Here is a 20,443-nt window from a genome sequence, read left to right as displayed (position 1 = left end):
CTTTAAAAGATAAACACAAGCTAAAACGCACAACACAACATGAACAGAGAACACAACAAAGCATTAAAGGAATCCAGCAAACCTAGACTCAAATGCCACAGAGAGTCCAGTATCTGGCGTTGCTGCGTTTGGCCACCAGAGGACGGCAGAAAACCACTGTTCATATTGTTCGGGCATGATCCCTGACCATGACAAAGGGTCGGCTCCCAGACGACCGGTAAGACCGTCCGGGAATGGGCGAGGCGGGGGGCCGAGACCCCGGAAAAAACGGGGGGCGAGGACCCGGAGAGCCGGGACCGGGGGGCCGCGAAAAGAACCCAGGAGGGGCAAAGCAGCAGGGGACCCGAGGAACAGGACCAGAGGGAAACCCGGGGAAGGGCGGGCGGGGCACAGGGCCAGGGCGGCCGGAGACGGGGACAAAGGCCCGACGACGGGGGCCGAAAAACGTGGACAGAGGCCCGGTGAGGGGGACTGGACACGGGGATGAAGGGCCGGTGAGGGGGACTGGAAACGGGGATGGAGGACCGGTCAGGGGGCCTGGAGCAAAGGGGCGTGGGCGTCAGACCCGGAGCAGGACCCTGGATGAAGGACCCTCCAGGCGCAGGACTCGGGGCCGGACCAGAAGGGCCGAAGCGGAGGCGTGAAGACGACAACCCCGGAGCAGGACCCCGGACGGGGACCACTCCACGTGCAGACCTCAGGACCGGGTGCAGAACCCCGGACGGGGGTCTCTGCGGATGAAGACCACGGCGAAGACCACGGCATAGGGCTGGACCAGACGAAGAGCCGGGACCAGATGAGGAGCCGGGGCCAGTCGAGGAGCTGTAATCAGTCGAGGAGCCGGGACCAGACGAGGAGCCGGGACCAGACGAGGAGGCCGGGCCGGGCGTAGAGGCTGGGTCAGGCGGGGGAGCCGGACCGGCCGAGGAGGCCGGAACGGCTTAGCACCTGGGGCTAAGCTAACAGGGGCTAATAATAATAATAATAATAGATAAAATTTATATAGCGCCTTTCATAGAACCCAAGGTCGCTTCACAATCAGGACAAAAAATAGGGCAAGGAAAAGAAAAAGAAAAAAGAAAAAAAAGTGGGATGAGGGAAGGTAAGGGATAATGGACCTAATCTAATCTAAACTAACTGATGGTGAAAAGCCTTGGTGAAGAGGTGTGTTTTTAGAGCGGATTTGAAGGTGTCCAGGGTTTGGGCGTTGCGGATTTCGGGGGGGGGAGAGAGTTCCAGAGGGTAGGGGACGCCACACTGAAGGTTCTGTCCCCAAAAGTCTGTAACCTGGTGCGAGGGATGGAGAGGAGACCTAGATCAGAGGATCGTAGGTTCCGGGATGGAGTGTACTGGTGGAGGAGATCAGACAGGTATCGGGGGGCGAGGGCATGGAGGGATTTGTAGGTGAGGAGCAGGAGTTTAAAGGTCATGCGGAACTTGACTGTAAGCCAGTGGAGGTGGATGAGGGTGGGGGTGATGTGCTGCCAGGGCTTGGTGTGAGAACCCTGGCAGCTGAGTTCTGAACATACTGGAGCCTGTCCAGGGCTTTGCTGGGTACCCCGAACAGGACTCCATTACAGTAGTCCAACCGGGAGGCTGGCAGTAGAGGCTGGGTTAGCTGAAGAAGTGCTGCTAACTGTGAGGGCTTTACTAGCCTTTCTAGACTTGCTAGCAGTAGCAGGGGGAGCTAAGCCTTTACTAAGGGCCGGAACCACACTGAGTCTCCTAACTGAGGAAGCCAAAGGTTTAGCTGTAGGGCCTGTAGAACTAGCAGTGGCTAACCTAGCAGGGGATGCTAAGGAAGTAGCTGACACGGCTATATTGGCTACAGGGGCTACAGGGCCTGGGCTAGCAGGGAGAGCTGAGGTGCTAGCTTTAGGTGCTAAGTTGCTAGCTGAAGATGCTAAACTAGCAGACAGGGCTGGACTAGTTGAGAAAGCCTGGCTAGCTGAAGAGGCTAAACTAGCAGACAGGGCTGGACTAGTTGAGAAAGCCTGGCTAGCTGAAGAGGCTAAACTAGCAGACAGGGCTGGACTAGTTGAGAAAGCCTGGCTAGCTGAAGAGGCTAAACTAGCAGACAGGGCTGGACTAGTTGAGAAAGCCTGGCTAGCTGAAGAGGCTAAACTAGCAGACAGGGCTGGACTAGTTGAGAGAGCCTGGCTAGCTGAAGAGGCTAAACTAGCAGACAGGGCTGGACTAGTTGAGAAAGCCTGGCTAGCTGAAGAGGCTAAACTAGCAGACAAGGCTGGGCTAGTTGAGAAAGCATGGCTAGCTGAAGGAGCTTTGCTAGCCTCCCTAGACTTACTAGCAGTAGCAGAAGGAGCTAAGCTAGAGATACAGACTGAGCCCACAGTGAATCTCCTAACAGAAGAAACCATTGACTTGGTTGTGGGGGCAGAGGTTCTGCTAGCTGTGTTAGCTACGGTAGCTATGCTAGCGGCTATGCTAGTAGCCTGGACTGTGTTAACAGAGCTGGGGTTAGCAGTACTAGCTGGGGAAGCTAGGCTAACGGCTATGCTAGTAGCCTGGACTGTGTTAACAGACCTGGGGTTAGCAGTACTAGCTGGGGAAGCTAGGCTAACGGCTGTGCTAACAGCCTGGACAGTGTTAACAGGGCGAGAGTTAGCAGTAGTAGCTGGGGAAGCTAGGCTAACGGCTGGGCTAACAGCCTGGGCAGTGTTAACAGGGCGAGAGTTAGCAGTACTAGCTGGGGAAACTAGGCTAATGGCTGGGCTAACAGCCTGGGCAGTGTTAACAGAGCGAGAGTTAGCAGTACTAGCTGGGGAAGCTAGGCTAACGGCTGGGCTAACAGCCTGGGCCGTACTAACGGCGAGAGGACCAGCTGTACTTGCGGAGAAAGGCGTGCTGGTAAACGGGGCTTCGGAAGCAGAGGACAGGAGCTCCCGAATCAGCCAACGGATCACACGGCCGTGTGCTTCCAGCTGGAGCGCCTGCTCGGCGCTGCGCTCACCGACAAAGATGAGCAGCGTGTACATAGTCCATCTCTCCTCTGAGGACAAAGAGAGAAAATCCCCCTTGAAGAATCTCTCCATCAAGAGGAGCGCGTCGCTAGCTCTTGCTGTCTTCGTGCGTGCTGGGATCAGAACTGGTCGCACCATTCTGTGAGGGTTTCGGTCAGGGATAGGAGAGTAGACCCCAAATGCAGATAACACGAGCAGAGAGAGAAGAAGCTGAGACGACGGATGAAAGTGAACAGGCTTTTACTAGCAGTTGCAAACAGGATACATGTGAACTGTTACAAACAAAAGCAAACTGCAAAACCCGAAAAGAATACTCAGCAATGCTGGAAGAATAAGGACTAAATAGGAACGGACTCACGGGGAATATAAGTGACAAGCGGTGAGTACGTGACCGAACACAACTACAATACAAAACAATGGTACGACAATGAATGTGAGGAACGGGCAGCTCTATATACTGCCCGTAATTACTAACAAGTGCCAGCTGGTATAAGGCCAGGCATGGCCTAGGCTGAGGAACACAGGATAGTAAAACAAACTCACATCATTGATAAAAGCATGTGTAAAGGAATATCAAAAAAGGAACAACTCTTAAAAGAAATATATGTAAAAATTTTAACACTAATAAAAACAAGTGAAAAGGGAAAGGCCTTAAGGGACACATGTAAAGTATTATCACTTAGAGAATACATATGTAAAAGAGTTAATGTGGTGATATTGACCTTGAATTTCATAACTAATATGTGTGAATAATTAGAAAACCATAATATTATGCTAAATTAGGCTAAATGAGGAACGATTCTAGAGACAGATAACAGCAGGAACAGTTATTTCAACCCCCACTAGCCGATGCACTCAACACTAGAACAAAGGAACTGAAAAGTCACACTCAACTGTTAGCAGATTTCAGCAGCGACAGCAGAGACCAGATAACTGGCTCTGATAGTATAAGACAGGACTAAAGATCATTAATCAATAAGGACATGTTTCAAAGTTAAATGAAAAAGCATGATACTTGATTGGCGTTGATTGGATTGACAACTCTATAAAGAAACCAATAAAAACATCTATATAGATATTTAGAATTAAGAATCCTGGTATAGTTATCACAGTTATATGATCTGGTAAATAAAGGTTGGTGTGGTCTCCTATATGATGTCTGATATCAGCCTAGAAGCAATGACTGTACTGGGATGATATGAGAGGTCTATAGGTCATTACACAAACCATATAGATTGGAAAATCAATAATGGTACACGAAGGAATGTTGATGCATTCAGAGGAGACACCGACGGGGGCCACAGGCAGGCCCCCCCCTCTCTGCCCAAACATGAGAGGCCACAGCCCAAAGGAGGGGGCATTGACGCCAACCCCCACAGAAGAACCAACCGGATTGGACCAAACGTATTATTAAAATGTGCTACTATTGGTGGGAAATTATAGTATTTAAGAGCAAAACAGTGTTAATTCAGGAGCCCAGACCGCCCCAGGTCTGCGGCTCCCCGCTCCCAACCCAGAGAATGCTGTCGGCTGATTTTTATGTAAGTAAGCTGGATGGCCCCATGGTTGGTTAGAATAGAATGTAAAGATACTTATCTTAGAAACCAGGCTTACTCATATGAAAAGGGCTTACAGTAGATTCTCTATTTTCATTGATGTTAACAATGACTGTTGTATGTACATGTTGGGGTTTTGAGATGCAAACCTTGTTGATCCTTTGTACAAAACAGACATGTTAATGTATTCTGATAATCCTTGTATGTGAAAAGCAACCTTTTAATTCACTCTGGGCCGCCGAGGCAAATAAATACATGAGTTTGAATTCGAACTCTGTGGTCTGGACTGCACGTTTATTCCTTGCTGGCTATATTGGAAGTCAGATGAGGAGACCAAATCCTATCACTTATGATCCTTTCCTCCTTCCAGATAACAACCTCATTGTACTGTGAATAAACCTTAGGGTTTGTATAGGATTATACGACATTAACACTAATAAAACCATGTGAAAAGGGATAAGCCTTAAGGGACACATGTAAAGTATTAACTAGGGATGTCCCGATCCGATCACGTGATCGGGATTGGGGCCGATCGCGTGATTTTCCGAAGATCGGGATCGGCAAAAAATAAATAAATAAAAATCGGCAATATCACCTTTGCACTGTATAGTATATTGTATATTCGTATATTGTATAGTATATTGTAGTAACTCAGTTACTTCTACTCTGCATTGAACATTGTACATAATGTACATACTGAACACTTATATCTATGTACTTGACTTCTATTTTATACTTGCTATACTTATTTTATTTTATACTTATCTATTTTTGTCTAGCACAGTCTCTGGAGCGTAACAGAAAGAAGCATTTTGTATAAAAGTATTCTGTACTTCTGTATGACAACTAATAAAGAAACTTGAAGAAACTATTCCTATGATGATTCACTGTAACATTACAGGAGGTGGGAGACTTGTTCATGTTCATGTGGCTGTAGGGCACTGGCGATTTTACCATTGGGGCACCAGGGGCACGTGCCCCCCCCCCCCCCCTGAAATCTCAGGTGCCCCTGAGGTGCCACCCGTTTAAATTTTATTTATTTATTTATCTAGCCTATTATTAAATGAAATTAAACAAAAAAAAGTCTTAAAAGAAGTGTATGTTTGATCGCTGATTGGTGTGTGTTTGAATTTGTTATTACGTAATTGGTCAAGTTGAGTTGATGCGTAGTCAGAGCGTAACTGCGTGAGTGAGCGCGAAAAGTTAAATTTATAGAGAGTCCGTCTGTCACCGTCAGGGACGGTAAAATAAAACACAAGGAGACGGACATACGAAAATGGTGGGGCAGGGGCACCTTCTTCACAGCTTCCTCCAATGCTTCCTCCTGGTCCTCCAACATCTAACGTTGGAGAAACCAGCACCTCTGAAGAGCTTTCGGTAAGGCGCCATGAAGTCTGCCAAGAAGCGCCCGGTGCAGGTGCATCTGTTAATGCAGCAGAAACTAACGTGGCAGGTTAGCCATCATGATCCACACCGTTAAATTATCTTGGGACTGAGCAACCCAAACAAATGGTTTTACAACCATACCCTGCCAGCATTTTTAGCGGTAGGAAACGGTCATTTGTAGCTACTTGGTTCCATAACAGAGACTGGCTTGAGTACAGTGAAAATGCTGATGCAGCTTTTTGTTTATGCTGCCGGAATTTTTATGCTAGCAGTATAGCACCAATCGGAGACTGGATGGTTTGAAGTTGCAAACAATTTTTTTAAGACGGAAAAGGAATCACAGCCAATCGAGGAGGGGATCTGGCTGGACCACAAAGTACATTTTATCACACTACCACAAATCTCTCGTGGCAATGCCCAGTGTACTGACTGCGTTCAAGCATGGATTAACTTGCTCCACAAACAATGCTCCACAAACGAAAGGCCCAATTGGTTCAGCTGGCGTTTGAGAAAGACCTCACGCAAAAATTTACAACTGAGTGGAAGGACGTATCCTGAGGAGGTTCAGTGCCACTCGCCGCCTCCAACTCTTCTTTTCTTTTTTTTTTTATTATCTTTTTCCCCCTTCTTTTTCCGTTTTTCTCCCCTCCCAATGTTAGTCGTTGTGCCAATTCCCAATCCCCTTCCTGGTCGTTGCGCACTCTACCCCCTACCGTCGGTCTGGGAGGGCGGAGACTATCACATGCTTCCTCCGACACATGTGTACCCAGCCCACCACTTCTTTTCACCTGGCAGCGTGGACTCTCACTGAGAGAGTGTAACGTGTGGAAGGTCACACTACCTCTCTTAGATCCTTCCCTTGTTGCGCCCCGACCGAACTGTAGGAGTCGCTGTCCACAACAACCCATCCACCGGCTTCCCTCACGCTGGCTCTGCCAATCGAGCCAGTATGACGGCCGGCCAAGCCGAAAGCAACGCTGACAGCTGGATTCGATACCAGTGTCTCTTGCGTTGGTGAGGAGCGCCTTGTCCGCTGCGCCACCCAGCCGCCTCGCCTCCAACTCTTCTAATGGTAAGTCATAATGTTTAATTTAAGCCAGCCTTGGCCCTTATTATTATTAAGAATACTTTGACTTGTTAAGCCCAGCCTCTGGCTATTATTATTAAGAATACTTTGGCTTGTTAAGCCCAGCCTCTGGCTATAATTTATTATTAAGAATACTGTGACTTGTTAAGCCCAGCTTCGGGCTATTATTATTAAGAATACTTTGACTTGTAGAGAGAGAAGAGAGAGAGAGAGAGAGAGAGAGAGAGAGAGAGAGAGAGAGAGAGAGAGAGAGAGAGAAGAGAGAGAGAGAGACTGTCTTATCTCTTATGCGCACTCATGTTTTGAAATGAGTGTGTTGGTTTGCGGGAAATTAGTTTCTGCAGCCTATATTTTATGTCACTGTTTGAGTTGTTGAATGGGAATGTATGCCCCCCGCTGTTACCATATGCCCCCCGTTAGATTGGTTCTGGCGCCGACTCTGGTCTGACAGCAGTGGAGGCAATACAATATTATGTATGAACCAATGTGTAACTTGCATTCATGCAAATACTTGAATCCCTTTCATGTCATGGGGCAACTTGATAATTGAGTGAGAAAACACTTGTTTAAAATACTTTTTGTTTGATTTGTAACCAGTTGTATAAATGTAAATAAGCACAGCACTGGTGGCAGTACAATATTTGAAACGATGCATGTACTGTACCTTTCACTCACATGCAAATACTTGAATTAATATGAATGAATAATTTCATGCCATGGCCCATGGGGCAACTTGATAGAGTGATACAATTAATTGAGTTTATTATTAATTTAATTTATTGAGTGATAACACTTTAAAATACTTGTACAGCACTACAATGGCTAACATGTTTTAGGTTGGTTAGACAGCCCTTGGGTGAACAATTATTGTTGTAATTAGGAATGTCTTTTGTAATGTCTGGCAATATAATGAAATGTTTATATTCTGTTTTTATTTTATTTATTCTATTTTATCTCTATTGTCTTGTCATTATTGTAATAAGTTACTGTCCTGTGATGTCTTATGTATTATTATTATTATTATTATTATTATTATTATTATTATTATTATTATTATTATTATTATTATTATTATTATTATTATTATTATTATTATTATTATTATTATTGTGTTGTGGATTTCATGTGAAGAAAAAGAGACTTGTACAGCATGGTGCCAATAAAATGAATTGGTAGCACTTATTATAATAACACCCTGTTATAATACATTTATAAGGTATTTGTAGATAATGAACTAATCATGAACAAACCATTTATATACATTCATAAGTTATTATTAAATCATTTATAACTATATTTGTATACCATTTACAAAGTATTTATAACGCATTCGTGGATAATGAACTAATCATGAACAAACCATTTATATACATTCATAAATGATTATTAAATCATTATTAAATCATTTATAACTATATTTGTATACCATTTACAAAGTATTTATAATGCATTAGTGGATAATGAACTAATCATGAACAAAACCATTTACAACTGATTAGTACATCATTTGTAAATGTACTCGTTTAAAATTCGATCTGTTGGTCACTTTTTTCCACATGATCAACCTTATTTGTTCATTATTAGTGCAACATTTAATAATGATATCTAATGTGTAGTAACACATTTGTAGATGCTTTGAAAATGGATATGAGAAAAAACTACTATACCTCCATTTATTTGTTCATGTTCAACAAATGATTTGTTAGACATTCATGAAACATCTATAAATCATTTGCAGATGCTATTGTGTGCCCTAATCTAAAGTGAACACTATTAATCATTAACAAATGTGTAATACAGTTTGTTCATTATTTGTTGACTTTTTCATCACGTTATAAATGTTCTAGACAGCTTTCGGATCCACCCTTCTTTGTGACATCAAACAGTGACAGAATTAGGACTAGATAAATGCAATTGTATTAACACAAACAAAGCAAAGCAAAATACCAATACACATTGTTTATTTATTTATTATTTATTTATTTATTTAAAAGAAAATGTGTATCTTTTGACACTCCTCACATCTTTTGACACTTTCTCTACTGTGTGGATTATTTAATGACTAACTAAAAGACTAAATGCTTTGTAACAGTCCTCATATTGACATGGTTTCTCTCCTGTGTAGACTCTTCTCTTCTGACTATCTGTATTGTACTTTTCTGATGTCATGAAGTATTCGGCCTAGGAGACCATGACGATGTTTTCTAGCAAGCCACTCAATGATGCCAGGTGGTCTTCAAGTGACTGCTCTGTGCGGTTCCCCCTGAGTCTCCACACCTCTGAGTCTCCACACCTCTCCTTATATGTTCTCCAGGCCCCAGCTATCCTGTGTTTTGGGGAAAATGGCAAAACAAGAAAGAAGAGATTGACATTGATTCAGAAACATTTATGATGTGAGCAGAAATTGGAGGTAATTCATTTTCATTAACCCTTTTCTCGCCAAGAACGTGTTACCACGTCATTGCTCGCCATGCGTAATCTGCCAATGACGCCGTAAGGCGTCTTTGAGATCAATATTTCAAAAATCTGTGATGGCAATCATATTTCACCCACGGAGACTTGAGCTCTCCTGTTGATCTCCTCTCAACTCTCCAACGGTTCAAGAGCGCCATCTGGTGGCGGATCGGCGGATCGCCCAAACAGGAAATGAGCGGCAGGAAGTGGTGCTCATCCATATTCGGTCCGACTCGAGCTCGACACACTGGATAGCGATCCGTTGCCAATAACTCGATAAACAACATGATTTGGACGTATATATTATTATACAACCTGGAAATGGATCGCATATATCAACATCCCATAATCGTGAACTTTCTGGTCCACGCTGACCACCCAACGGTCAGAGGAAGCTGCGGTAAGTTTCAGCGTGTTTGAATATTATGATCCATATAAACTGCTGTGATCTATGTATCGCCCATACTACATGAATGATTTAACGTTGGCCACGGACTTATAAACCCCCCCCCCCCTCACCAGCAGATGATGAGGCATGACGCTTAGGACCTTGTACAATTGAAATTTTTTATCTGACGCCAATCGGTATCAAACTACATTTGATGATCTAATATGTATTTAGGGCTATAAATCACGTTCTGCAGAATGCTGCAGAAAACGATAAAAACATATTTATACTTTAGACCGTATTTTAGTATGAATATGTGAATGAAAAAGTAGAACGTTGCTACATCCTAAACGATAGATACTTGACATTGAATGGGCCATAGTAATGTTAATTTAGCAATACAATTTAAAAAGTTATAGCCCTGCAAAGAAGGGGAACATCTCCATAGATTTACAGTACTGGCAGACAGTGGATTAAGATCAGAATAATCCCTGGAAGATAAAGGGTTAATCATGGTTGAATATACTGCATCCATATTTTTCCAAAATGGTGACATGGTTTGAATGAATGAATGAAAACTTTATTTAACAGATTGCAGAATGGGTACAATACAGTACGGCTCAATACATACAATTGTTAAGGGGATGCAGACCAGAGAAAGACGTTTGTCTTGTTTACATCAGGGTCCCCCATTTTCAATTCATAGTGACATTTATGACATACACAACATACAGTACATGACATCAGACATTTATGGCATAGGGACATACATGACATACAGGTATATAGTACTGTTACATTTGTGACATAGATGATATGCAAATATACAGTACTGTTTATGGTTATGATGACCAGCTTAATCATTTGCAATGGCATTGGTTAATAGAAAGGTACAGGCTACTTGCCTTTCTTTTATGTCTGAAGTGACTCTCATCGATCACAACAAAGTGTCTTCTCCCCCCATGCACTGTCCTTTTCTTCTTCTCAACTTCTCCATCGCCTTCACGCAGGCCTGTCTCGAGGCCATGTTTAGACGGAGAGTCTCAACATAACGCGGAAGTAGTCTTGCAGTCTCACTTTTAATTTTGTGTTTAGACTAGTGTTTTGGGAGGGAATTATTCGTGCAGGTCATCATAACCATAAACAGTACTGTATATTTGCATATCATGTATGTCACAAATGTAACAGTAATATATACCTGTATGTCATGTATGTCCCTATGCCATAAATGTCTGATGTCATGTATGTTGTGTATGTCATAAATGTCACTATGAATTGAAAATGAGGGACCCTGATGTAAACAAGACAAACGTCTTTCTCTGGTCTGCATCCCCTTAACAATTGTATGTATTGAGCCGTACTGTATTGTACCCATTCTGCAATCTGTTAAATAAAGAACACAGGATAGCTGGGGCCTGGAGAACAGGAGAGGTGTGGAGACACAGAGGTGTGGAGACTCAGGGGGAACCGCACAGAGCAGTCACTTGAAGACCACCTGGCATCATTGAGTGGCTTGCTAGAAAACATCGTCATGGTCCCCTAGGCCGAATACTTCATGACATCAGAAAAGTACAATACAGATAGTCAGAAGAGAAGAGTCTACACAGGAGAGAAACCATGTCAATATGAGGACTGTTACAAAGCATTTAGTCTTTTAGTTAGTCATAAAATAATCCACACAGTAGAGAAAGTGTCAAAATATGTGAGGAGTGGTGGTGAGGAGACATAAAACCCAACATGTTACATGGAGGTGGTGAGGAGACATAAAACCCAACATGTTACACGGAGGTGGTGAGGAGACATAAAACCCAACATGTTACATGGAGGTGGTGAGGAGACATAAAACCCAACATGTTACATGGAGGTGGTGAGGAGACATAAAACCCAACATGTTACACGGAGGTGGTGAGGAGACATAAAACCCAACATGTTACATGGAGGTGGTGACGAGACATAAAACCCAACATGTTACACGGAGGTGGTGTGTTACGATGGGGTTGCTAAATGAAGGTGAGAACACAGTTTGCAGAGCGGGAACGGCGGCAGAGACGAGGAGCGAAGCTTGAGAAATGAATGTTTACTTGAGATCCAAAGCAATACAAACAAAATACTAGAACTACTTACAAAACACTTCTCCATACAAATCAACAAAGCAAGGAAGACGACAGGAAACATGACGGGCAGGGGAACACCGAGGACTTGGAGGAATGAGGGTAGCAAGGAGGGTACATGAGACAATGACGCCACAAGGAAGTCAGTAACAAGCAGGTCTTAAATACTACCACTGATTGTAATGAATAACAGCTGGCAAATGCCAGGCAATAATACAAAAAGGCTAAATCTGATAAACACACTAGGAATACACCAAACTAGACACAGAAGACATAATCACACATAACAACCAGACAGGGAGAAAACATCACACACAGACAAGGATGGCCCAAGATAACAATAATTAGATATTAATTCTATCACTTGGAACCAAAACTAGATGGCCGCCTGTACCATCAGGCTAGTCTGGCCACTAGAGGGAGGCAGGGAACCAATGTCAGGACGTAGGGGACCAATGTCAGCAGGTAGGGGAACAATGTTCACATCATATCTGTAGTGTTCTCTCTCCCAGGTCTGACCTGACCTGGGAGTGCTGTGGCGTTCTCTCTCCCAGGTCTGACCTGACCTGGGAGTGTGACAGTACCTCCCCCCGAACGGGGGGCTTCTAGACCCCCGAAAATACCGTCCGCCCATGGGCGACGCAGGAGGCCGGGACCCCGGAAAAAAACCAGGGCGAGGACCCGGAGAACTGGGGCCGGAAGGCTGAGGAAAAAAACCCCGGAGGGGCATAGCAGCCAGGGGGGTCGAAAACGGGTGCAGATGCCTGGAGAGGGGGGGTGGAGACGGGAACAGAGGCCCGGAGAGGGGAGGCGGGGAAAGAAACAGGGAGCTGGAGAGGGAAGCCGGAGCTGGGAGCAGAGGCCCGATGAGGGGGGGTGGGGACGGGCGCCGAGACCCGGGGAGGGGGGCAGGACCTGGGAACAGAGGCCCGACAAGGGGGGGTGGGGATGGGCACCGAGACCCGGGGAGGGGGACTGGATCTGGGAACAGAGGCCCGACGAGGGGGGGTGGGGACAGGTGTAGAAGCCCGGGGAGGGGAGCTGGACCCCAGAGCCGGATCCCGGACGAGAGGCCCTCCAGCCGCCGGACTAGGGACCGGTTCAGGAGAGCCGGAACGGAGGTGCGGCGGCGACGACCCCCGGAGCAGGATCCCACGCAGGCCACGGCGAAGACCACGGCGAAGACCACAGCGAGGACCAGGACGCCGATCACGGCGCAGAGCTGGACCAGACGGGGAGCCAGGATCAGTCGAGGAGCCGGGAGCCGGCACAGCAGCCGGACCAGGTGTAGAGGCCGGGCAGGGCGCGGAGACCGGACCGGTCTCGGTGGCGAGGCGTGGTGTAGGATCCGGGGATGAGGAGTCTGGACCCAGTGTAGAGGCTGGGCTGGGCGTGAAGGCCGGAAGGGGAGCGGTGGCAGCCGGCGTTGCAGCCGGACCAGGAGTAGAGACTGAGCCGAGCGTTGAAGCTGGACCAGCTGTGGAGGCCTTGTTAGCCATACTAGCCTCTGGGGCTAGGCTAACTGTGGGGCCTGGACTCACTGTGGGGGAAATGCTAGTTGAGGACGTCTGGTTAGCTATAGGAGCGGAGATAACGGGCGGAGCTGTGTTAGCTGTGGATGTCTGGTTAGCTATAGGAGCGGAGCTAACGGGCGGAGCTGTGCTAGCTGTGGACGTCTGGTTAGCTATAGGAGCGGAGCTAACGGGCGGAGCTGTGTTAGCTGGGGATGTCTGGTTAGCTATAGGAGCGGAGCTAACGGGCGGAGCTGTGTTAGCTGTGGATGTCTGGTTAGCTATAGGAGCGGAGCTAACGGGCGGAGCTGTGTTAGCTGGGGACGTCTGGTTAGCTATAGGAGCGGAGCTAACGGGCGGAGCTGTGTTAGCTGTGGATGTCTGGTTAGCTATAGGAGCGGAGCTAACGGGCGGAGCTGTGCTAGCTGTGGACGTCTGGTTAGCTATAGGAGCGGAGCTAACGGGCGGAGCTGTGCTAGCTGTGGACGTCTGGTTAGCTATAGGAGCGGAGCTAACGGGCGGAGCTGTGTTAGCTGGGGATGTCTGGTTAGCTATAGGAGCGGAGCTAACAGGCGGAGCTGTGCTAGCTGTGGACGTCTGGTTAGCTATAAGAGCGGAGCTAACAGGCGGAACTGTGCTAGCTGTGGATGTCTGGTTAGCTATAGGAGCGGAGCTAACAGGCTGAGCTGTGCTAGCTGGGGACGGCTGGTTAGCTATAGGAACAAAGCTAACGGGCGGAGCTGTGCTAGCTGGGCACAACCCCCCCCCCCCCCCCCCTCCGGTCACCAGCAGATGATGAGGCATGACGCTTAGGACCTTGTACAATTGAAATTTTTTATCTGACGCCAATCGGTATCAAACTACATTTGATGATCTAATATGTATTTAGGGCTATAAATCACGTTCTGCAGAATGCTGCAGAAAACGATAAAAACATATTTATACTTTAGACCGTATTTTAGTATGAATATGTGAATGAAAAAGTAGAACGTTGCTACATCCTAAACGATAGATACTTGACATTGAATGGGCCATAGTAATGTTAATTTAGCAATACAATTTAAAAAGTTATAGCCCTGCAAAGAAGGGGAACATCTCCATAGATTTACAGTACTGGCAGACAGTGGATTAAGATCATAATAATCCCTGGAAGATAAAGGGTTAATCATGGTTGAATATACTGCATCCATATTTTTCCAAAATGGTGACATGGTTTGAATGAATGAATGAAAACTTTATTTAACAGATTGCAGAATGGGTACAATACAGTACGGCTCAATACATACAATTGTTAAGGGGATGCAGACCAGAGAAAGACGTTTGTCTTGTTTACATCAGGGTCCCCCATTTTCAATTCATAGTGACATTTATGACATACACAACATACAGTACATGACATCAGACATTTATGGCATAGGGACATACATGACATACAGGTATATAGTACTGTTACATTTGTGACATAGATGATATGCAAATATACAGTACTGTTTATGGTTATGATGACCAGCTTAATCATTTGCAATGGCATTGGTTAATAGAAAGGTACAGGCTACTTGCCTTTCTTTTATGTCTGAAGTGACTCTCATCGATCACAACAAAGTGTCTTCTCCCCCCATGCACTGTCCTTTTCTTCTTCTCAACTTCTCCATCGCCTTCACGCAGGCCTGTCTCGAGGCCATGTTTAGACGGAGAGTCTCAACATAATGCGGAAGTAGTCTTGCGGTCTCACTTTTAATTTTGTGTTTAGACTAGTGTTTTGGGAGGGAATTATTCGTGCAGGTCATCATAACCATAAACAGTACTGTATATTTGCATATCATGTATGTCACAAATGTAACAGTACTATATACCTGTATGTCATGTATGTCCCTATGCCATAAATGTCTGATGTCATGTATGTTGTGTATGTCATAAATGTCACTATGAATTGAAAATGAGGGACCCTGATGTAAACAAGACAAACGTCTTTCTCTGGTCTGCATCCCCTTAACAATTGTATGTATTGAGCCGTACTGTATTGTACCCATTCTGCAATCTGTTAAATAAAGAACACAGGATAGCTGGGGCCTGGAGAACAGGAGAGGTGTGGAGACACAGAGGTGTGGAGACTCAGGGGGAACCGCACAGAGCAGTCACTTGAAGACCACCTGGCATCATTGAGTGGCTTGCTAGAAAACATCGTCATGGTCCCCTAGGCCGAATACTTCATGACATCAGAAAAGTACAATACAGATAGTCAGAAGAGAAGAGTCTACACAGGAGAGAAACCATGTCAATATGAGGACTGTTACAAAGCATTTAGTCTTTTAGTTAGTCATAAAATAATCCACACAGTAGAGAAAGTGTCAAAATATGTGAGGAGTGGTGGTGAGGAGACATAAAACCCAACATGTTACATGGAGGTGGTGAGGAGACATAAAACCCAACATGTTACACGGAGGTGGTGAGGAGACATAAAACCCAACATGTTACATGGAGGTGGTGAGGAGACATAAAACCCAACATGTTACATGGAGGTGGTGAGGAGACATAAAACCCAACATGTTACACGGAGGTGGTGAGGAGACATAAAACCCAACATGTTACATGGAGGTGGTGACGAGACATAAAACCCAACATGTTACACGGAGGTGGTGTGTTACGATGGGGTTGCTAAATGAAGGTGAGAACACAGTTTGCAGAGCGGGAACGGCGGCAGAGACGAGGAGCGAAGCTTGAGAAATGAATGTTTACTTGAGATCCAAAGCAATACAAACAAAATACTAGAACTACTTACAAAACACTTCTCCATACAAATCAACAAAGCAAGGAAGACGACAGGAAACATGACGGGCAGGGGAACACCGAGGACTTGGAGGAATGAGGGTAGCAAGGAGGGTACATGAGACAATGACGCCACAAGGAAGTCAGTAACAAGCAGGTCTTAAATACTACCACTGATTGTAATGAATAACAGCTGGCAAATGCCAGGCAATAATACAAAAAGGCTAAATCTGATAAACACACTAGGAATACACCAAACTAGACACAGAAGACATAATCACACATAACAACCAGACAGGGAGAAAACATCACACACAGACAAGGATGGCCCAAGATAACAATAATTAGATATTAATTCTATCACTTGGAACCAAAACTAGATGGCCGCCTGTACCATCAGGCTAGTCTGGCCACTAGAGGGAGGCAGGGAATGAATGAATGAATGAAAACTTTATTTAACAGATTGCAGAATGGGTACAATACAGTACGGCTCAATACATACAATTGTTAAGGGGATGCAGACCTGAGAAAGACGTTTGTCTTGTTTCCATCAGGGTCCCCCATTTTCAATTCATATAGACATTTATGACATACACAACATACATGACAGTTATGGCATAGGGACATATAGGTATTTAGTACTGATACATTTGTGACATAGGCGGTATTCAAATACAGTACTGTTACCCCTAGATCCTGACAGAGTATATACATATGATGGGGAGGGGACTGTACATTAGGAGGGGGTGGGTGGGTGGGAGGGGAATATACATACGGCGGGGAGGGAATATATACATGCGGTGGGGAGGAGACTGTCTATTAGGAGGTGGTGGGGGTTTTGGGCATTTACGGTGGCCAGTTTCGAATTGCAGCCTCCCGTAGGTGCTCTTTAAGGGCGGTTTTGAATGTGGGCAGGGATTCACATTCCTTTACAGCTTTGGGTAGGGCGTTCCACATTGTTGTGGCATAATTGCGAAACGTGTTTAGTCCCTTGTTTGAGCCGAATCTGGGTTTAACATGATTTGTTGAGCTTCCTCTGGTGTAGTGGTTGTGGTATTCACTGACCTTTGGGAAGGTCAGTGAACCAATGTCAGGACGTAGGGGACCAATGTCAGCAGGTAGGGGAACAATGTTCACATCATATCTGTAGTTGTTGTGAAGGGCCAGATTAAAACGAATATATATATTTATTATATATATATATTTAATTGTATTTGTATATTCTCTAATATTCCCTGATATCCCTTGTATATTCCTTGTACAATATGCATTGAATATCCATTCTAGCCTACTGAACATCCCATAATAGTCTCCATTCTACTATTGGTCGAGACCTTGGTGCCAGGCTGCCATACCCCCCAGACCCAGTTCAAACGTACCGCTCAACATGTACGAACAAGTCCTAGTTCCGCGTAGGAATCTGGCTACCGCACCACTAACGGTACTATTTGTTCATAGTGCGTATATATACTGCACTACTAAAGTAGGACTTCCTTTTCAGTCCAGTTTCTTACCCTCCAATAGAGTCACAGACGTAAAGCCTCCCCGCGACGCCACGTGTGGGAGTAAGGCCAAGTTCGGCCTACCATCGGTATTGAGACATCGTGTATATTAATATTTGAATAGTCATATTTGGCACTATATCGTCGAGTTGGACGTAGTCTATTAAGCTAATAATAGTCTGTTAATATATAGTGCTTCGTGCGGTGAGAATACTATCGTAGTCAGTACCCCATTGTTTCGGGCAGAGAACTGGCTGCTTATCCAGGATGGTCGACCCCATGTGAGACTGCATCCGAGGAGCCCCAGAGCCGACGAGCGAGTGGACCTGTATACCGGATTATTCTACCGACGACAGCCCGCCTTCCCAGGCACGGATTATGCTTTGTGTACAGTGATTATTCCATGGATAAAGACCCCCGACACTGCCGTGTGTTGGAACCCCCCCCCCTGGAGAGGACGCAAGGTGAGGAGACGCTCTGCAAGACGAGGTCGCTTCACGTCTCTCCCCCGTGGACCGGAGAGAGCCGGCTCACAGAGAGTCCACCTGCTTTCATCTGTGGTCCAAGGATCGCTGGCGCACCGAGCTGCACAACTGTGGGTTCACCCAGGATACCCTTGGCCGGACGAGGCAGCCAGACTCTACCCCCCCCCCACCTCCTACTCCTGTTGTCTTACAAGCGACCGGATTACCCCCCTTAGTGTATCCAGTCTTATAATCATTAAAGTATCATTGCTGTTATTCCTTAACTATTCCAGGTCGTATATTTACCACCTGCGCCATCAGAGATTGGACATTCTCTATTGATATACCGACGAATACTCTTTGCCATAAAAGTGCATACTATTTCAATTCATAAATGTAATTAAGTGATTAAGTGCTTGCTCTACACACCATTGCTGTGTAGTAATAAACGCATACTTCGACTTTGTACATTTGTGTTGGATCCGTTTCATCTACGTGAGAGTGTTTATCATAATATATTTATGCCGAGTACTGGGTGGCCGAATATAAAGTACAAAGGTAGTGGTAGTAAGTATCATATCTAGTAATACAGTCAGGGAATTGTACCCCTCAGTTACAATTGGTCCTTCGAGCCGGAGGGTAATTAGTGTAATATTAATATAGTGTTATTAATATTGAAATGGCCTATGATGAACACTCCACGAAACGATCCTCCTAACCAACGCCCGCAGCGCGAACGACGGCTCCCTCAGTACTTAGAGGCTTACGCTGTCAGTCAACAACCTAGTCTTCTACTAACAGTAAACGCGGTAAAACTAGAAAGTAAAAGTATGTCTAACCCCAACGCCCAGACTACCCCGACCATAGAGGCCCCTACGGGTTCTAATGTAACTGACCAAGTTCACGGTGGGGACCAGTGGGAACCAGACATGACTTCACACCCCGCCAGTACTGAAGAAGTAGTCCCCGATGAGTCCCGGGAGGAATACAACGCTACCGAGAGAGAACTCGGCACGGAAGAAGACGGGGAGAGCACCGTGGAGATAGAGCTCCAAGGCTCCGCAAGGAGTACCCCGAGGGAAGGCCCCCCTATACATCCGCCTTCTCCCAGCGAGGCAGAGAGGACCCTACAGCAGGCCTTCCTCATCAGCCTGAACGCCGCTGCTGAACGCGACCGACTGCAGATCCAGCAGCGGAGCGAAGAAGAGCATATACGTCTAGAAATAAGACGCATTCAGAGGGAAGAGAATGTGGCCCGAGACCGAGCAGACAGCCAGCGAGCAGCTGCTGGTGCTCTACGGGACGCAGAGCGCGACAGACAGCAAGCGCAACTAATAGAACAGCTGATCAGACGGACAACACCCTCTCCCTCCGCCAGAGGCTCCAGGAACTCGTCTAGACACACCTCCAGGGCGGCATCCCCTAGCCGAGTAAACAACCCTGAACTTGACCAACAGACGAGGTCTATACCCCCCACAGACCACCTCCCCCCACCGGTCCAAGCGAGACCTAGCAACCGGGAAGGAGCAGCATATCCTGTGGAGAGGCTAAACCAGAGACTACAAGCACTGGATGACCTAACTGAAGACGAAGAGGAAGAGGAGGAGAACCACGCCCGACGACAGCACAGTACTCTACCGGACCAGGAGGTCCGGTACAGCCCAGGCTATACTCCCGCGGAGCTGCGCTACAGACCCCCGACTCTATACACGGGTGAGCACGACGCACGACCCGCACCGAGGAACAGCACCTGGACAAGCGGGCCATGGTACACTGCCGGTACCAGCCCATACCAAGGAGCGGGAGGAGACTCGCCTAGGAGGCCTCTCCCCCAACGCTCGCCGATGTATCCACAGTCAGCGTCATACATTGGCACGCCTATGGTACCCGACTTCACCCATGAGAACCGGGCCCAGTATACAGAACTCCGCATGTGCCTAGAGACCATGTTGGTGGATGTATTGGATGAACGCCATAAATACGCCATCCTACTGAAGCACTTAAAGGTACCCCGCGCACATAATATAGCGCTCGCCTACGCGACTTCCACCACCCCATACACAGCAGCGCTGGTAGCATTGGACCAGAGGTATGGGCGCATATGGGATTACGTGATCCAGGAGATCCGACACATCGACCGCTTACCCCCAGCAATAGACAATCGAGCACTGGACGACCTGTCCATCAGAGTGCAGTCCCTGGTAGGGATGTTGGGAGCGCAGAGAGAGAAGGGGAGG

This window comes from Notolepis coatsorum (assembly GCF_963971535.1).
Source record: "Notolepis coatsorum genome assembly, chromosome: 4".
NCBI lineage: Eukaryota > Metazoa > Chordata > Actinopteri > Aulopiformes > Paralepididae > Notolepis > Notolepis coatsorum.
Note: the sequence above shows the minus strand (reverse complement) of the source record.